The following is a 21,063-nucleotide window of genomic DNA, read 5'->3' on the forward strand; positions in this document are numbered from 1 at the left end:
TGCGCAATCAAAAGTATGGTTTAACTCTGTTAGCTTAATGAACATATCAGAAATAAGTTTCACACAATGCTTCTGTGTAGTTTTTATTTGAAGATATTATTTTTCCCAATAGAGGCCTCTTAGCGCTCAGAATGTCCAATTGCAGTTTCTACAGAAAGAGTGATTCAGAACGGCTCAATCAAACGTAAGGTTCAACTCTGTTAGTTGAATGCACAGAACAGAAAGAAGTTTCATACAATGCTTCTGTGTAGTTTATATTTGAACATATTCTTTTTTCCACTATTACCCACTTAGCGCTACGAATGTCCAGTTGCATTTTCTACAGACAGAGTGTTTCAAAACTGCTCAATCAAAAGTATGGTTTAACTCTGTTAGCTGAATGCTCAGATCAGAAAGAAGTTTCACAGAATGCTTCTGTGTAGTTTATATTTGAATATATTCCTTTTTCCACTAGTACGCTCTTAGCGCTCCAAATGTCCAGTTGCATTTTCTACAGAAAGAGTGTTCAGATCTGCTCAATCAAAAGTATGGTTTAACTCTGTTAGCTGAATGCACAGATCAGAAAGAAGTTTCACCGAATGATTCTGTGTAGTTTATATTTGAAGACATTCCTTTTTCCACTATTACCCACTTAGCGCTCCGAATCTCCACTTGCATTTTCTTCAAAAAGAGTGTTTCATAACTGCTCAATCAAAAATATGTTTTATCTCTGTTAACTGAATTTACAGATCAGAAATAAGTTTCACAGAATGCATCTGTGTAGTTTTTATTTGAAGATATTCTTTTTCCCAATGTAGGCCTCTTAGCGCTTAGCATGTACAATTGCAGTTTCTACAGAAAGAGTGTTTCAGAATGGCTCAATCAAAAGTAAGGTTCAACTCTGTTAGTTGAATGCACAGAACAGAAAGAATTTTCACAGAATGCTACTGTGTAGTTTATATTTGAATATATTCCTTTTTCCACTATTACCCTCTTAGCGCTCCGAATGTCCACTTGCATTTTCTACAGAAAGAGTGTTCAGAACTGCGCAATCAAAAGTATGGTTTAACTCTGTTAGCTTAATGAACATATCAGAAATAAGTTTCACACAATGCTTCTGTGTAGTTTTTATTTGAAGATATTATTTTTCCCAATAGAGGCCTCTTAGCGCTCAGAATGTCCAATTGCAGTTTCTACAGAAAGAGTGTTTCAGAAAGGCTCAATCAAAAGTAAGGTTCAACTCTGTTAGTTGAATGCACAGAACAGAAAGAAGTTTCATACAATGCTTCTGTGTAGTTTATATTTGAACATATTCTTTTTTCCACTATTACCCACTTAGCGCTACGAATGTCCAGTTGCATTTTCTACAGACAGAGTGTTTCAAAACTGCTCAATCAAAAGTATGGTTTAACTCTGTTAGCTGAATGCTCAGATCAGAAAGAAGTTTCACAGAATGCTTCTGTGTAGTTTATATTTGAATATATTCCTTTTTCCACTACTACTCTCTTAGCGCTCCAAATGTCCAGTTGCATTTTCTACAGAAAGAGTGTTCAGATCTGCTCAATCAAAAGTATGGTTTAACTCTGTTAGCTGAATGCACAGATCAGAAAGAAGTTTCACAGAATGATTCTGTGTAGTTTACATTTGGAGACATTCCTTTTTCCACTATTACCCTCTTAGTGCTCCGAATCTCCACTTGCATTTTCTACAGAAAGAGTGTTTCAGAACGGCTCAATCAAAACTAAGGTTCAACTCTTTTAGTTGAACAAACAGAACAAAAAGAAGTTTCACACAATTCTTCTGTGTAGTTTTTATTTGTAGACATTCTTTTTCCAAATATAGGCCTCTTAGCGCTCAGAATGTCCAATTGCAGTTTCTACAGAAAGAGTGTTTCAGAACGGCTCAATCAAAAGTAAGGTTCAACTCTGTTAGTTGAATGCACAGAACAGAAAGAAGTTTCATACAATGCTTCTGTGTAGTTTATATTTGAACATATTCTTTTTTCCACTATTACCCACTTAGCGCTACGAATGTCCAGTTGCATTTTCTACAGACAGAGTGTTTCAAAACTGTTCAATCAAAAGTATGGTTTAACTCTGTTAGCTGAATGCTCAGATCAGAAAGAAGTTTCACAGAATGCTTCTGTGTAGTTTATATTTGAATATATTCCTTTTTCCACTACTACGCTCTTAGCGCTCCAAATGTCCAGTTGAATTTTCTACAGAAAGACTGTTCAGATCAGCTCAATCAAAAGTATGGTTTAACTCTGTTAGCTGAATGCACAGATCAGAAAGAAGTCTCACCGAATGATTCTGTGTAGTTTATATTTGAAGACATTCCTTTTTCCACTATTACCCCCTTAGCGCTCCGAATCTCCACTTGCATTTTCTACAAAAAGAGTGTTTCATAACTGCTCAATCAAAAATATGTTTTATCTTTGTTAACTGAATTTACAGATCAGAAATAAGTTTCACAGAATGCATCTGTGTAGTTTTTATTTGAAGATATTCTTTTTCCCAATGTAGGCCTCTTAGCGCTTAGCATGTCCAATTGCAGTTTCTACAGAAAGAGTGTTTCAGAACGGCTCAATCAAAAGTAAGGTTCAACTCTGTTAGTTGAATGCACAGAACAGGAAGAATTTTCACAGAATGCTACTGTGTAGTTTATATTTGAATATATTCCTTTTTCCACTATTACCCTCTTAGCGCTCCGAATGTCCACTTGCATTTTCTACAGAAAGAGTGTTCAGAACTGCGCAATCAAAACTAAGGTTCAACTCTTTTAGTTGAACAAACAGAACAGAAAGAAGTTTCACACAATGCTTCTGGGTAGTTTTTATTTGAAGATATTATTTTTCCCAATAGAGGCCTCTTAGCGCTCAGAATGTCCAATTGCAGTTTCTACAGAAAGAGTGATTCAGAAAGGCTCAATCAAAAGTAAGGTTCAACTCTGTTAGTTGAATGCACAGAACAGAAAGAAGTTTCATACAATGCTTCTGTGTAGTTTATATTTGAACATATTCTTTTTTCCACTATTACCCAGTTAGCGCTACGAATGTCCAGTTGCATTTTCTACAGACAGAGTGTTTCAAAACTGCTCAATCAAAAGTATGGTTTAACTCTGTTAGCTGAATGCTCAGGTCAGAAAGAAGTTTCACAGTATGCTTCTGTGTAGTTTATATTTGAATATATTCCTTTTTCCACTACTACTCTCTTAGCGCTCCAAATGTCCAGTTGCATTTTCTACAGAAAGAGTGTTCAGATCTGCTCAATCAAAAGTATGGTTTAACTCTGTTAGTTGAATGCACAGATCAGAAAGAAGTTTCACAGAATGATTCTGTGTAGTTTATATTTGGAGACATTCCTTTTTCCACTATTACCCTCTTAGCGCTCCGAATCTCCACTTGCATTTTCTACAGAAAGAGTGTTTCAGAACGGCTCAATCAAAACTAAGGTTCAACTCTTTTAGTTGAACAAACAGAACAGAAAGAAGTTTCACACAATTCTTCTGTGTGGTTTTATTTGTAGACATTCTTTTTCCAAATATAGGCCTCTTAGCGCTCAGAATGTCCAATTGCAGTTTCTACAGAAAGAGTGTTTCAGAACGGCTCAATCAAAAGTAAGGTTCAACTCTGTTAGTTGAATGCACAGAACAGAAAGAAGTTTCATACAATGCTTCTGTGTAGTTTATATTTGAACATATTCTTTTTTCCACTATTACCCACTTAGCGCTACGAATGTCCAGTTGCATTTTCTACAGACAGAGTGTTTCAAAACTGCTCAATCAAAGTATGGTTTAACTCTGTTAGCTGAATGCTCAGATCAGAAAGAAGTTTCACAGAATGCTTCTGTGTAGTTTATATTTGAATATATTCCTTTTTCCACTACTACGCTCTTAGCGCTCCAAATGTCCAGTTGCATTTTCTACAGAAAGAGTGTTCAGATCTGCTCAATCAAAAGTATGGTTTAACTCTGTTAGCTGAATGCACAGATCAGAAAGAAGTTTCACCGAATGATTCTGTGTAATTTATATTTGAAGACATTCCTTTTTCCACTATTACCCTCTTAGCGCTCCGAATCTCCACTTGCATTTTCTACAAAAAGAGTGTTTCATAACTGCTCAATCAAAAATATGTTTTATCTCTGTTAACTGAATTTACAGATCAGAAATAAGTTTCACAGAATGCATCTGTGTAGTTTTTATTTGAAGATATTCTTTTTCCCAATGTAGGCCTCTTAGCGCTTAGCATGTCCAATTGCAGTTTCTACAGAAAGAGTGTTTCAGAACGGCTCAATCAAAAGGAAGGTTCAACTCTGTTAGTTGAATGCACAGAACAGGAAGAATTTTCACAGAATGCTACTGTGTAGTTTATATTTGAATATATTCCTTTTTCCACTATTACCCTCTTAGCGCTCCGAATGTCCACTTGCATTTTCTACAAAAAGAGTGTTCAGAACTGAGCAATCAAAACTAAGTTTCAAATCTTTTAGTTGAACAAACAGAACAGAAAGAAGCTTCACACAATGCTTCTGTGTAGTTCTTATTTGTAGACATTCTTTTTCCCAATATAGGCCTCTTAGCGCTCAGAATGTCCAATTGCAGTTTCTACAGAAAGAGTGATTCAGAACGGCTCAATCAAACGTAAGGTTCAACTCTGTTAGTTGAATGCACAGAACAGAAAGAAGTTTCATACAATGCTTCTGTGTAGTTTATATTTGAACATATTCTTTTTTCCACTATTACCCACTTAGCGCTACGAATGTCCAGTTGCATTTTCTACAGACAGAGTGTTTCAAAACTGCTCAATCAAAAGTATGGTTTAACTCTGTTAGCTGAATGCTCAGATCAGAAAGAAGTTTCACAGAATGCTTCTGTGTAGTTTATATTTGAATATATTCCTTTTTCCACTATTACCCTCTTAGCGCTCCGAATGTCCACTTGCATTTTCTACAGAAAGAGTGTTCAGAACTGCGCAATCAAAAGTATGGTTTAACTCTGTTAGCTTAATGAACATATCAGAAATGAGTTTCACACAATGCTTCTGTGTATTTTTTATTTGAAGATAATATTTTTCCCAATAGAGGCCTCTTAGCGCTCAGAATGTCCAATTGCAGTTTCTACAGAAAGAGTGTTTCAGAAAGGCTCAATCAAAAGTAAGGTTCAACTCTGTTAGTTGAATGCACAGAACAGAAAGAAGTTTCATACAATGCTTCTGTGTAGTTTATATTTGAACATATTCTTTTTTCCACTATTACCCACTTAGCGCTACGAATGTCCAGTTGCATTTTCTACAGACAGAGTGTTTCAAAACTGCTCAATCAAAAGTATGGTTTAATTCTGTTAGCTGAATGCTCAGATCAGAAAGAAATTTCACAGAATGCTTCTGTGTAGTTTATATTTGAATATATTCCTTTTTCCACTACTACTCTCTTAGCGCTCCAAATGTCCAGTTGCATTTTCTACAGAAAGAGTGTTCAGATCTGCTCAATCAAAAGTATGGTTTAACTCTGTTAGCTGAATGCACAGATCAGAAAGAAGTTTCACAGAATGATTCTGTGTAGTTTATATTTGGAGACATTCCTTTTTCCACTATTACCCTCTTAGTGCTCCGAATCTCCACTTGCATTTTCTACAGAAAGAGTGTTTCAGAACGGCTCAATCAAAACTAAGGTTCAACTCTTTTAGTTGAACAAACAGAACAGAAAGAAGTTTCACACAATTCTTCTGTGTAGTTTTTATTTGTAGACATTCTTTTTCCAAATATAGGCCTCTTAGCGCTCAGAATGTCCAATTGCAGTTTCTACAGAAAGAGTGTTTCAGAACGGCTCAATCAAAAGTAAGGTTCAACTCTGTTAGTTGAATGTACAGAACAGAAAGAAGTTTCATACAATGCTTCTGTGTAGTTTATATTTGAACATATTCTTTTTTCCACTATTACCCACTTAGCGCTACGAATGTCCAGTTGCATTTTCTACAGACAGAGTGTTTCAAAACTGCTCAATCAAAAGTATGGTTTAACTCTGTTAGCTGAATGCTCAGATCAGAAAGAAGTTTCACAGAATGCTTCTGTGTAGTTTATATTTGAATATATTCCTTTTTCCACTACTACGCTCTTAGCGCTCCAAATGTCCAGTTGCATTTTCTACAGAAAGAGTGTTCAGATCTGCTCAATCAAAAGTATGGTTTAACTCTGTTAGCTGAATGCACAGATCAGAAAGAAGTTTCACCGAATGATTCTGTGTAGTTTATATTTGAAGACATTCCTTTTTCCACTATTACCCTCTTAGCGCTCCGAATCTCCACTTGCATTTTCTACAAAAAGAGTGTTTCATAACTGCTCAATCAAAAATATGTTTTATCTCTGTTAACTGAATTTACAGATCAGAAATATGTTTCACAGACTGCATCTGTGTAGTTTTTATTTCAAGATATTCTTTTTCCCAATGTAGGCCTCTTAGCGCTTAGCATGTCCAATTGCAGTTTCTACAGAAAGAGTGTTTCAGAATGGCTCAATCAAAAGTAAGGTTCAACACTGTTAGTTGAATGCACAGAACAGGAAGAATTTTCACAGAATGCTACTGTGTAATTTATATTTGAATATATTCCTTTTTCCACTATTACCCTCTTAGCGCTCCGAATGTCCACTTGCATTTTCTACAGAAAGAGTGTTCAGAACTGCGCAATCAAAACTAAGGTTCAACTCTTTTAGTTGAACAAACAGAACAGAAAGAAGTTTCACACAATGCTTCTGTGTAGTTTTTATTTGTAGACATTCTTTTTCCCAATATAGGCCTCTTAGCGCTCAGAATGTCCAATTGCAGTTTCTACAGTAAGAGTGTTTCAGAAAGCCTCAATCAAAAGTAAGGTTCAACTCTGTTAGTTGAATGCACAGAACAGAAAGAAGTTTCATACAATGCTTCTGTGTAGTTTATATTTGAACATATTCTTTTTTCCACTATTACCCACTTAGCGCTACGAATGTCCAGTTGCATTTTCTACAGACAGAGTGTTTCAAAACTGCTCAATCAAAAGTATGGTTTAACTCTGTTAGCTGAATGCTCAGATCAGAAAGAAGTTTCACAGAATGCTTCTGTGTAGTTTATATTTGAATATATTCCTTTTTCCACTACTACGCTCTTAGCGCTCAAAATGTCCAGTTGCATTTTCTACAGAAAGAGTGTTCAGATCTGCTCAATCAAAAGTATGGTTTAACTCTGTTAGCTGAATGCACAGATCAGAAAGAAGTTTCACCGAATGATTCTGTGTAGTTTATATTTGAAGACATTCCTTTTTCCACTATTACCCTCTTAGCGCTCCGAATCTCCACTTGCATTTTCTACAAAAAGAGTGTTTCATAACTGCTCAATCAAAAATATGTTTTATCTCTGTTAACTGAATTTACAGATCAGAAATAAGTTTCACAGAATGCATCTGTGTAGTTTTTATTTGAAGATATTCTTTTTCCTAATGTAGGCCTCTTAGCGCTTAGCATGTCCAATTGCAGTTTCTACAGAAAGATTGTTTCAGAACGGCTCAATCAAAAGTAAGGTTCAACTCTGTTAGTTGAATGCACAGAACAGGAAGAATTTTCACAGAATGCTACTGTGTAGTTTATATTTGAATATATTCCTTTTTACACTATTACCCTCTTAGCGCTCCGAATGTCCACTTGCATTTTCTACAGAAAGAGTGTTCAGAACTGCGCAATCAAAACTAAGGTTCAACTCTTTTAGTTGAACAAACAGAACAGAAAGAAATTTCACACAATGCTTCTGTGTAGATTTTATTTGTAGACATTCTTTTTCCCAATATAGGCCTCTTAGTGCTCAGAATGTCCAATTGCAGTTTCTACAGAAAGAGTGATTCAGAACGGCTCAATCAAACGTAAGGTTCAACTCTGTTAGTTGAATGCACAGAACAGAAAGAAGTTTCATACAATGCTTCTGTGTAGTTTATATTTGAACATATTCTTTTTTCCACTATTACCCACTTAGCGCTACGAATGTCCAGTTGCATTTTCTACAGACAGAGTGTTTCAAAACTGCTCAATCAAAAGTATGGTTTAACTCTGTTAGCTGAATGCTCAGATCAGAAAGAAGTTTCACAGAATGCTTCTGTGTAGTTTATATTTGAATATATTCCTTTTTCCACTATTACCCTCTTAGCGCTCCGAATGTCCACTTGCATTTTCTACAGAAAGAGTGTTCAGAACTGCGCAATCAAAAGTATGGTTTAACTCTGTTAGCTTAATGAACATATCAGAAATGAGTTTCACACAATGCTTCTGTGTATTTTTTATTTGAAGATAATATTTTTCCCAATAGAGGCCTCTTAGCGCTCAGAATGTCCAATTGCAGTTTCTACAGAAAGAGTGTTTCAGAAAGGCTCAATCAAAAGTAAGGTTCAACTCTGTTAGTTGAATGCACAGAACAGAAAGAAGTTTCATACAATGCTTCTGTGTAGTTTATATTTGAACATATTCTTTTTTCCACTATTACCCACTTAGCGCTACGAATGTCCAGTTGCATTTTCTACAGACAGAGTGTTTCAAAACTGCTCAATCAAAAGTATGGTTTAATTCTGTTAGCTGAATGCTCAGATCAGAAAGAAATTTCACAGAATGCTTCTGTGTAGTTTATATTTGAATATATTCCTTTTTCCACTACTACTCTCTTAGCGCTCCAAATGTCCAGTTGCATTTTCTACAGAAAGAGTGTTCAGATCTGCTCAATCAAAAGTATGGTTTAACTCTGTTAGCTGAATGCACAGATCAGAAAGAAGTTTCACAGAATGATTCTGTGTAGTTTGTATTTGGAGACATTCCTTTTTCCACTATTACCCTCTTAGTGCTCCGAATCTCCACTTGCATTTTCTACAGAAAGAGTGTTTCAGAACGGCTCAATCAAAACTAAGGTTCAACTCTTTTAGTTGAACAAACAGAACAGAAAGAAGTTTCACACAATTCTTCTGTGTAGTTTTTATTTGTAGACATTCTTTTTCCAAATATAGGCCTCTTAGCGCTCAGAATGTCCAATTGCAGTTTCTACAGAAAGAGTGTTTCAGAACGGCTCAATCAAAAGTAAGGTTCAACTCTGTTAGTTGAATGTACAGAACAGAAAGAAGTTTCATACAATGCTTCTGTGTAGTTTATATTTGAACATATTCTTTTTTCCACTATTACCCACTTAGCGCTACGAATGTCCAGTTGCATTTTCTACAGACAGAGTGTTTCAAAACTGCTCAATCAAAAGTATGGTTTAACTCTGTTAGCTGAATGCTCAGATCAGAAAGAAGTTTCACAGAATGCTTCTGTGTAGTTTATATTTGAATATATTCCTTTTTCCACTACTACGCTCTTAGCGCTCCAAATGTCCAGTTGCATTTTCTACAGAAAGAGTGTTCAGATCTGCTCAATCAAAAGTATGGTTTAACTCTGTTAGCTGAATGCACAGATCAGAAAGAAGTTTCACCGAATGATTCTGTGTAGTTTATATTTGAAGACATTCCTTTTTCCACTATTACCCTCTTAGCGCTCCGAATCTCCACTTGCATTTTCTACAAAAAGAGTGTTTCATAACTGCTCAATCAAAAATATGTTTTATCTCTGTTAACTGAATTTACAGATCAGAAATAAGTTTCACAGACTGCATCTGTGTAGTTTTTATTTCAAGATATTCTTTTTCCCAATGTAGGCCTCTTAGCGCTTAGCATGTCCAATTGCAGTTTCTACAGAAAGAGTGTTTCAGAATGGCTCAATCAAAAGTAAGGTTCAACACTGTTAGTTGAATGCACAGAACAGGAAGAATTTTCACAGAATGCTACTGTGTAATTTATATTTGAATATATTCCTTTTTCCACTATTACCCTATTAGCGCTCCGAATGTCCACTTGCATTTTCTACAGAAAGAGTGTTCAGAACTGCGCAATCAAAACTAAGGTTCAACTCTTTTAGTTGAACAAACAGAACAGAAAGAAGTTTCACACAATGCTTCTGTGTAGTTTTTATTTGTAGACATTCTTTTTCCCAATATAGGCCTCTTAGCGCTCAGAATGTCCAATTGCAGTTTCTACAGAAAGAGTGATTCAGAACGGCTCAATCAAACGTAAGGTTCAACTCTGTTAGTTGAATGCACAGAACAGAAAGAAGTTTCATACAATGCTTCTGTGTAGTTTATATTTGAACATATTCTTTTTTCCACTATTACCCACTTAGCGCTACGAATGTCCAGTTGCATTTTCTACAGACAGAGTGTTTCAAAACTGCTCAATCAAAAGTATGGTTTAACTCTGTTAGCTGAATGCTCAGATCAGAAAGAAGTTTCACAGAATGCTTCTGTGTAGTTTATATTTGAATATATTCCTTTTTCCACTACTACGCTCTTAGCGCTCAAAATGTCCAGTTGCATTTTCTACAGAAAGAGTGTTCAGATCTGCTCAATCAAAAGTATGGTTTAACTCTGTTAGCTGAATGCACAGATCAGAAAGAAGTTTCACCGAATGATTCTGTGTAGTTTATATTTGAAGACATTCCTTTTTCCACTATTACCCTCTTAGCGCTCCGAATCTCCACTTGCATTTTCTACAAAAAGAGTGTTTCATAACTGCTCAATCAAAAATATGTTTTATCTCTGTTAACTGAATTTACAGATCAGAAATAAGTTTCACAGAATGCATCTGTGTAGTTTTTATTTGAAGATATTCTTTTTCCTAATGTAGGCCTCTTAGCGCTTAGCATGTCCAATTGCAGTTTCTACAGAAAGATTGTTTCAGAATGGCTCAATCAAAAGTAAGGTTCAACTCTGTTAGTTGAATGCACAGAACAGGAAGAATTTTCACAGAATGCTACTGTGTAGTTTATATTTGAATATATTCCTTTTTCCACTATTACCCTCTTAGCGCTCCGAATGTCCACTTGCATTTTCTACAGAAAGAGTGTTCAGAACTGCGCAATCAAAACTAAGGTTCAACTCTTTTAGTTGAACAAACAGAACAGAAAGAAGTTTCACACAATGCTTCTGTGTAGATTTTATTTGTAGACATTCTTTTTCCCAATATAGGCCTCTTAGTGCTCAGAATGTCCAATTGCAGTTTCTACAGAAAGAGTGATTCAGAACGGCTCAATCAAACGTAAGGTTCAACTCTGTTAGTTGAATGCACAGAACAGAAAGAAGTTTCATACAATGCTTCTGTGTAGTTTATATTTGAACATATTCTTTTTTCCACTATTACCCACTTAGCGCTACGAATGTCCAGTTGCATTTTCTACAGACAGAGTGTTTCAAAACTGCTCAATCAAAAATATGGTTTAAATCTGTTAGCTGAATGCTCAGATCAGAAAGAAGTTTCACAGAATGCTTCTGTGTAGTTTATATTTGAATATATTCCTTTTTCCACTACTACGCTCTTAGCGCTCCAAATGTCCAGTTGCATTTTCTACAGAAAGAGTGTTCAGATCTGCTCAATCAAAAGTATGGTTTAACTCTGTTAGCTGAATGCACAGATCAGAAAGAAGTTTCACCGAATGATTCTGTGTAGTTTATATTTGAAGACATTCCTTTTTCCACTATTACCCTCTTAGCGCTCCGAATCTCCACTTGCATTTTCTTCAAAAAGAGTGTTTCATAACTGCTCAATCAAAAATATGTTTTATCTCTGTTAGCTGAATTTACAGATCAGAAATAAGTTTCACAGAATGCATCTGTGTAGTTTTTATTTGAAGATATTCTTTTTCCCAATGTAGGCCTCTTAGCGCTTAGCATGTCCAATTGCAGTTTCTACAGAAAGAGTGTTTCAGAACGGCTCAATCAAAAGTAAGGTTCAACTCTGTTAGTTGAATGCACAGAACAGAAAGAATTTTCACAGAATGCTACTGTGTAGTTTATATTTGAATATATTCCTTTTTCCACTATTACCCTCTTAGCGCTCCGAATGTCCACTTGCATTTTCTACAGAAAGAGTGTTCAGAACTGCGCAATCAAAAGTATGGTTTAACTCTGTTAGCTTAATGAACATATCAGAAATAAGTTTCACACAATGCTTCTGTGTAGTTTTTATTTGAAGATATTATTTTTCCCAATAGAGGCCTCTTAGCGCTCAGAATGTCCAATTGCAGTTTCTACAGAAAGAGAGTTTCAGAAAGGCTCAATCAAAAGTAAGGTTCAACTCTGTTAGTTGAATGCACAGAACAGAAAGAAGTTTCATACAATGCTTCTGTGTAGTTTATATTTGAACATATTCTTTTTTCCACTATTACCCACTTAGCGCTACGAATGTCCAGTTGCATTTTCTACAGACAGAGTGTTTCAAAACTGCTCAATCAAAAGTATGGTTTAACTCTGTTAGCTGAATGCTCAGATCAGAAATAAGTTTCACAGAATGCTTCTGTGTAGTTTATATTTGAATATATTCCTTTTTCCACTACTAATCTCTTAGCGCTCCAAATGTCCAGTTGCATTTTCTACAGAAAGAGTGTTCAGATCTGCTCAATCAAAAGTATGGTTTAACTCTGTTAGCTGAATGCACAGATCAGAAAGAATTTTCACAGAATGATTCTGTGTAGTTTATATTTGGAGACATTCCTGTTTCCACTATTACCCTCTTAGCGCTCCGAATCTCCACTTGCATTTTCTACAGAAAGAGTGTTTCAGAAAGGCTCAATCAAAACTAAGGTTCAACTCTTTTAGTTGAACAAACAGAACAGAAAGAAGTTTCACACAATTCTTCTGTGTAGTTTTTATTTGTAGACATTCTTTTTCCAAATATAGGCCTCTTAGCGCTCAGAATGTCCAATTTCAGTTTCTACAGAAAGAGTGTTTCAGAACGGCTCAATCAAAAGTAAGGTTCAACTCTGTTAGTTGAATGCACAGAACAGAAAGAAGTTTCATTCAATGCTTCTGTGTAGTTTATATTTGAACATATTCTTTTTTCCACTATTACCCACTTAGCGCTACGAATGTCCAGTTGCATTTTCTACAGACAGAGTGTTTCAAAACTGCTCAATCAAAAGTATGGTTTAACTCTGTTAGCTGAATGCTCAGATCAGAAAGAAGTTTCACAGAATGCTTCTGTGTAGTTTATATTTGAATATATTCCGTTTTCCACTACTACGCTCTTAGCGCTCCAAAAGTCCAGTTGCATTTTCTACAGAAAAAGTGTTCAGATCTGCTCAATCAAAAGTATGGTTTAACTCTGTTAGCTGAATGCACAGATCAGAAAGAAGTTTCACCGAATGATTCTGTGTAGTTTATATTTGAAGACATTCCTTTTTCCACTATTACCCTCTTAGCGCTCCGAATCTCCACTTGCATTTTCTTCAAAAAGAGTGTTTCATAACTGCTCAATCAAAAATATGTTTTATCTCTGTTAACTGAATTTACAGATCAGAAATAAGTTTCACAGAATGCATCTGTGTAGTTTTTATTTGAAGATATTCTTTTTCCCAATATAGGCCTCTTAGCGCTTAGCATGTCCAATTGCAGTTTCTACAGAAAGAGTGTTTCAGAGCGGCTCAATCAAAAGTAAGGTTCAACTCTGTTAGTTGAATGCACAGAACAGAAGAATTTTCACAGAATGCTACTGTGTAGTTTATATTTGAATATATTCCTTTTTCCACTATTACCCTCTTAGCGCTCCTAATGTCCACTTGCATTTTCTACAGAAAGAGTGTTCAGAACTGCGCAATCAAAACTAAGGTTCAACTCTTTTAGTTGAACAAACAGAACAGAAAGAAGTTTCACACAATGCTTCTGTGTAGTTTTTATTTGAAGTTATTATTTTTCCCAATAGAGGCCTCTTAGCGCTCAGAATGTGCAATTGCAGTTTCTACAGAAAGAGTGATTCAGAAAGGCTCAATCAAAAGTAAGGTTCAACTCTGTTAGTTGAATGCACAGAACAGAAAGAAGTTTCATACAATGCTTCTGTGTAGTTTATATTTGAACATATTCTTTTTTCCACTATTACCCACTTAGCGCTACGAATGTCCAGTTGCATTTTCTACAGACAGAGTGTTTCAAAACTGCTCAATCAAAAGTATGGTTTAACTCTGTTAGCTGAATGCTCAGATCAGAAAGAAGTTTCACAGTATGCTTCTGTGTAGTTTATATTTGAATATATTCCTTTTTCCACTACTACTCTCTTAGCGCTCCAAATGTCCAGTTGCATTTTCTACAGAAAGAGTGTTCAGATCTGCTCAATCAAAAGTATGGTTTAACTCTGTTAGTTGAATGCACAGATCAGAAAGAAGTTTCACAGAATGATTCTGTGTAGTTTATATTTGGAGACATTCCTTTTTCCACTATTACCCTCTTAGCGCTCCGAATCTCCACTTGCATTTTCTACAGAAAGAGTGTTTCAGAACGGCTCAATCAAAACTAAGGTTCAACTCTTTTAGTTGAACAAACAGAACAGAAAGAATTTCACACAATGCTTCTGTGTAGTTTTTATTTGTAGACATTCTTTTTCCCAATATAGGCCTCTTAGCGCTCAGAATGTCCAATTGCAGTTTCTACAGAAAGAGTGATTCAGAACGGCTCAATCAAACGTAAGGTTCAACTCTGTTAGTTGAATGCACAGAACAGAAAGAAGTTTCATACAATTCTTCTGTGTAGTTTATACTTGAACATATTCTTTTTTCCACTATTACCCACTTAGCGCTACGAATGTCCAGTTGCATTTTCTACAGACAGAGTGTTTCAAAACTGCTCAATCAAAAGTATGGTTTAACTCTGTTAGCTGAATGCTCAGATCAGAAAGAAGTTTCACAGAATGCTTCTGTGTAGTTTATATTTGAATATATTCCTTTTTCCACTACTACGCTCTTAGCGCTCCAAATGTCCAGTTGCATTTTCTACAGAAAGAGTGTTCAGATCTGCTCAATCAAAAGTATGGTTTAACTCTGTTAGCTGAATGCACAGATCAGAAAGAAGTTTCACCGAATGATTCTGTGTAGTTTATATTTGAAGACATTCCTTTTTCCACTATTACCCTCTTAGCGCTCCGAATCTCCACTTGCATTTTCTACAAAAAGAGTGTTTCATAACTGCTCAATCAAAAATATGTTTTATCTCTGTTAACTGAATTTACAGATCAGAAATAAGTTTCACAGACTGCATCTGTGTAGTTTTTATTTGAAGATATTCTTTTTCCCAATGTAGGCCTCTTAGCGCTTAGCATGTCCAATTGCAGTTTCTACAGAAAGAGTGTTTCAGAATGGCTCAATCAAAAGTAAGGTTCAACACTGTTAGTTGAATGCACAGAACAGGAAGAATTTTCACAGAATGCTACTGTGTAATTTATATTTGAATATATTCCTTTTTCCACTGTTACCCTCTTAGCGCTCCGAATGTCCACTTGCATTTTCTACAGAAAGAGTGTTCAGAACTGCGCAATCAAAACTAAGGTTCAACTCTTTTAGTTGAACAAACAGAACAGAAAGAAGTTTCACACAATGCTTCTGTGTAGTTTTTATTTGTAGACATTCTTTTTCCCAATATAGGCCTCTTAGCGCTCAGAAAGTCCAATTGCAGTTTCTACAGAAAGAGTGATTCAGAACGGCTCAATCAAACGTAAGGTTCAACTCTGTTAGTTGAATGCACAGAACAGAAAGAAGTTTCATACAATGCTTCTGTGTAGTTTATATTTGAACATATTCTTTTTTCCACTATTACCCACTTAGCGCTACGAATGTCCAGTTGCATTTTCTACAGACAGAGTGTTTCAAAACTGCTCAATCGAAAGTATGGTTTAACTCTGTTAGCTGAATGCTCAGATCAGAAAGAAGTTTCACAGAATGCTTCTGTGTAGTTTATATTTGAATATATTCCTTTTTCCACTACTACGCTCTTAGCGCTCAAAATGTCCAGTTGCATTTTCTACAGAAAGAGTGTTCAGATCTGCTCAATCAAAAGTATGGTTTAACTCTGTTAGCTGAATGCACAGATCAGAAAGAAGTTTCACCGAATGATTCTGTGTAGTTTATATTTGAAGACATTCCTTTTTCCACTATTACCCCTTTAGCGCTCCGAATCTCCACTTGCATTTTCTACAAAAAGAGTGTTTCATAACTGCTCAATCAAAAATATGTTTTATCTCTGTTAACTGAATTTACAGATCAGAAATAAGTTTCACAGAATGCATCTGTGTAGTTTTTATTTGAAGATATTCTTTTTCCTAATGTAGGCCTCTTAGCGCTTAGCATGTCCAATTGCAGTTTCTACAGAAAGATTGTTTCAGAACGGCTCAATCAAAAGTAAGGTTCAACTCTGTTAGTTGAATGCACAGAACAGGAAGAATTTTCACAGAATGCTACTGTGTAGTTTATATTTGAATATATTCCTTTTTACACTATTACCCTCTTAGCGCTCCGAATGTCCACTTGCATTTTCTACAGAAAGAGTGTTCAGAACTGCGCAATCAAAACTAAGGTTCAACTCTTTTAGTTGAACAAACAGAACAGAAAGAAGTTTCACACAATGCTTCTGTGTAGATTTTATTTGTAGACATTCTTTTTCCCAATATAGGCCTCTTAGTGCTCAGAATGTCCAATTGCAGTTTCTACAGAAAGAGTGATTCAGAACTGCTCAATCAAACGTAAGGTTCAACTCTGTTAGTTGAATGCACAGAACAGAAAGAAGTTTCATACAATGCTTCTGTGTAGTTTATATTTGAACATATTCTTTTTTCCACTATTACCCACTTAGCGCTACGAATGTCCAGTTGCATTTTCTACAGACAGAGTGTTTCAAAACTGCTCAATCAAAAGTATGGTTTAACTCTGTTAGCTGAATGCTCAGATCAGAAAGAAGTTTCACAGAATGCTTCTGTGTAGTTTATATTTGAATATATTCCTTTTTCCACTACTACGCTCTTAGCGCTCCAAATGTCCAGTTGCATTTTCTACAGAAAGAGTGTTCAGATCTGCTCAATCAAAAGTATGGTTTAACTCTGTTAGCTGAATGCACAGATCAGAAAGAAGTTTCACAGAATGCTTCTGTGTAGTTTATATTTGAATATATTCCTTTTTCCACTATTACCCTCTTAGCGCTCCGAATCTCCACTTGCATTTTCTTCAAAAAGAGTGTTTCATAACTGCTCAATCAAAAATATGTTTTATCTCTGTTAGCTGAATTTACAGATCAGAAATAAGTTTCACAGAATGCATCTGTGTAGTTTTTATTTGAAGATATTCTTTTTCCCAATGTAGGCCTCTTAGCGCTTAGCATGTCCAATTGCAGTTTCTACAGAAAGAGTGTTTCAGAACGGCTCAATCAAAAGTAAGGTTCAACTCTGTTAGTTGAATGCACAGAACAGAAAGAATTTTCACAGAATGCTACTGTGTAGTTTATATTTGAATATATTCCTTTTTCCACTATTACCCTCTTAGCGCTCCGAATGTCCACTTGCATTTTCTACAGAAAGAGTGTTCAGAACTGCGCAATCAAAAGTATGGTTTAACTCTGTTAGCTGAATGCACAGATCAGAAAGAAGTTTCACAGAATGATTCTGTGTAGTTTATATTTGGAGACATTCCTGTTTCCACTATTACCCTCTTAGCGCTCCGAATCTCCACTTGCATTTTCTACAGAAAGAGTGTTTCAGAAAGGCTCAATCAAAACTAAGGTTCAACTCTTTTAGTTGAACAAACAGAACAGAAAGAAGTTTCACACAATTCTTCTGTGTAGTTTTTATTTGTAGACATTCTTTTTCCAAATATAGGCCTCTTAGCGCTCAGAATGTCCAATTGCAGTTTCTACAGAAAGAGTGTTTCAGAACGGCTCAATCAAAAGTAAGGTTCAACTCTGTTAGTTGAATGCACAGAACAGAAAGAAGTTTCATTCAATGCTTCTGTGTAGTTTATATTTGAACATATTCTTTTTTCCACTATTACCCACTTAGCGCTACGAATGTCCAGTTGCATTTTCTACAGACAGAGTGTTTCAAAACTGCTCAATCAAAAGTATGGTTTAACTCTGTTAGCTGAATGCTCAGATCAGAAAGAAGTTTCACAGAATGCTTCTGTGTAGTTTATATTTGAATATATTCCGTTTTCCACTACTACGCTCTTAGCGCTCCAAAAGTCCAGTTGCATTTTCTACAGAAAGAGTGTTCAGATCTGCTCAATCAAAAGTATGGTTTAACTCTGTTAGCTGAATGCACAGATCAGAAAGAAGTTTCACCGAATGATTCTGTGTAGTTTATATTTGAAGACATTCCTTTTTCCACTATTACCCTCTTAGCGCTCCGAATCTCCACTTGCATTTTCTTCAAAAAGAGTGTTTCATAACTGCTCAATCAAAAATATGTTTTATCTCTGTTAACTGAATTTACAGATCAGAAATAAGTTTCACAGAATGCATCTGTGTAGTTTTTATTTGAAGATATTTTTTTTCCCAATATAGGCCTCTTAGCGCTTAGCATGTCCAATTGCAGTTTCTACAGAAAGAGTGTTTCAGAGCGGCTCAATCAAAAGTAAGGTTCAACTCTGTTAGTTGAATGCACAGAACAGAAGAATTTTCACAGAATGCTACTGTGTAGTTTATATTTGAATATATTCCTTTTTCCACTATTACCCTCTTAGCGCTCCGAATGTCCACTTGCATTTTCTACAGAAAGAGTGTTCAGAACTGCGCAATCAAAACTAAGGTTCAACTCTTTTAGTTGAACAAACAGAACAGAAAGAAGTTTCACACAATGCTTCTGTGTAGTTTTTATTTGAAGTTATTATTTTTCCCAATAGAGGCCTCTTAGCGCTCAGAATGTGCAATTGCAGTTTCTACAGAAAGAGTGATTCAGAAAGGCTCAATCAAAAGTAAGGTTCAACTCTGTTAGTTGAATGCACAGAACAGAAAGAAGTTTCATACAATGCTTCTGTGTAGTTTATATTTGAACATATTCTTTTTTCCACTATTACCCACTTAGCGCTACGAATGTCCAGTTGCATTTTCTACAGACAGAGTGTTTCAAAACTGCTCAATCAAAAGTATGGTTTAACTCTGTTAGCTGAATGCTCAGATCAGAAAGAAGTTTCACAGAATGCTTCTGTGTAGTTTATATTTGAATATATTCCTTTTTCCACTACTACGCTCTTAGCGCTCCAAATGTCCAGTTGCATTTTCTACAGAAAGAGTGTTCAGATCTGCTCAATCAAAAGTATGGTTTAACTCTGTTAGCTGAATGCACAGATCAGAAAGAAGTTTCACCGAATGATTCTGTGTAGTTTATATTTGAAGACATTCCTTTTTCCACTATTACCCTCTTAGCGCTCCGAATCTCCACTTGCATTTTCTTCAAAAAGAGTGTTTCATAACTGCTCAATCAAAAATATGTTTTATCTCTGTTAACTGAATTTACAGATCAGAAATAAGTTTCACAGAATGCATCTGTGTAGTTTTTATTTGAAGATATTCTTTTTCCCAATGTAGGCCTCTTAGCGCTTAGCATGTCCAATTGCAGTTTCTACAGAAAGAGTGTTTCAGAACGGCTCAATCAAAAGTAAGGTTCAACTCTGTTGGTTGAATGCACAGAACAGAAAGAATTTTCACAGAATGCTACTGTGTAGTTTATATTTGAATATATTCCTTTTTCCACTATTACCCTCTTAGCGCTCCGAATGTCCACTTGCATTTTCTACAGAAAGAGTGTTCAGAACTGCGCAATCAAAAGTATGGTTTAACTCTGTTAGCTTAATGAACATATCAGAAATGAGTTTCACACAATGCTTCTGTGTATTTTTTATTTGAAGATATTATTTTTCCCAATATAGGCCTCTTAGCGCTCAGAATGTCCAATTGCAGTTTCTACAGAAAGAGTGTTTCAGAAAGGCTCAATCAAATGTAAGGTTCAACTCTGTTAGTTGAATGCACAGAACAGAAAGAAGTTTCATACAATGCTTCTGTGTAGTTTATATTTGAACATATTCTTTTTTCCACTATTACCCACTTAGCGCTACGAATGTCCAGTTGCATTTTCTACAGACAGAGTGTTTCAAAACTGCTCAATCAAAAGTATGGTTTAATTCTGTTAGCTGAATGCTCAGATCAGAAAGAAGTTTCACAGAATGCTTCTGTGTAGTTTATATTTGAATATATTCCTTTTTCCACTACTACTCTCTTAGCGCTCCAAATGTCCAGTTGCATTTTCTACAGAAAGAGTGTTCAGATCTGCTCAATCAAAAGTATGGTTTAAACCTGTTAGCTGAATGCACAGATCAGAAAGAAGTTTCACAGAATGATTCTGTGTAGTTTATATTTGGAGACATTCCTTTTTCCACTATTACCCTCTTAGCGCTCCGAATCTCCACTTGCATTTTCTACAGAAAGAGTGTTTCAGAACGGCTCAATCAAAACTAAGGTTCAACTCTTTTAGTTGAACAAACAGAACAGAAAGAAGTTTCACACAATGCTTCTGGGTAGTTTTTATTTGTAGACATTCTTTTTCCCAATATAGGCCTCTTAGCGCTCAGAATGTCCAATTGCAGTTTCTACAGAAAGAGTGATTCAGAACGGCTCAATCAAACGTAAGGTTAAACTCTGTTAGTTGAATGCACAGAACAGAAAGAAGTTTCATACAATGCTTCTGTGTAGTTTTTATTTGAAGATATTATTTTTCCCAATAGAGGCCTCTTAGCGCTCAGAATGTCCAATTGCAGTTTCTACAGAAAGAGTGATTCAGAAAGGCTCAATCAAAAGTAAGGTTCAACTCTGTTAGTTGAATGCACAGAACAGAAAGAAGTTTCATACAATGTTTCTGTGTAGTTTATATTTGAACATATTCTTTTTTCCACTATTACCCAGTTAGCACTACGAATGTCCAGTTGCATTTTCTACAGACAGAGTGTTTCAAAACTGCTCAATCAAAAGAATGGTTTAACTCTGTTAGCTGAATGCTCAGATCAGAAAGAAGTTTCACAGTATGCTTCTGTGTAGTTTATATTTGAGTATATTCCTTTTTCCACTACTACTCTCTTAGCGCTCCAAATATCCAGTTGCATTTTCTACAGAAAGAGTGTTCAGATCTGCTCAATCAAAAGTATGGTTTAACTCTGTTAGCTGAATGCACAGATCAGAAAGAAGTTTCACAGAATGATTC

Source organism: Symphalangus syndactylus, chromosome 16, assembly GCF_028878055.3.
Source record: "Symphalangus syndactylus isolate Jambi chromosome 16, NHGRI_mSymSyn1-v2.1_pri, whole genome shotgun sequence".
Taxonomy (NCBI): domain Eukaryota; kingdom Metazoa; phylum Chordata; class Mammalia; order Primates; family Hylobatidae; genus Symphalangus; species Symphalangus syndactylus.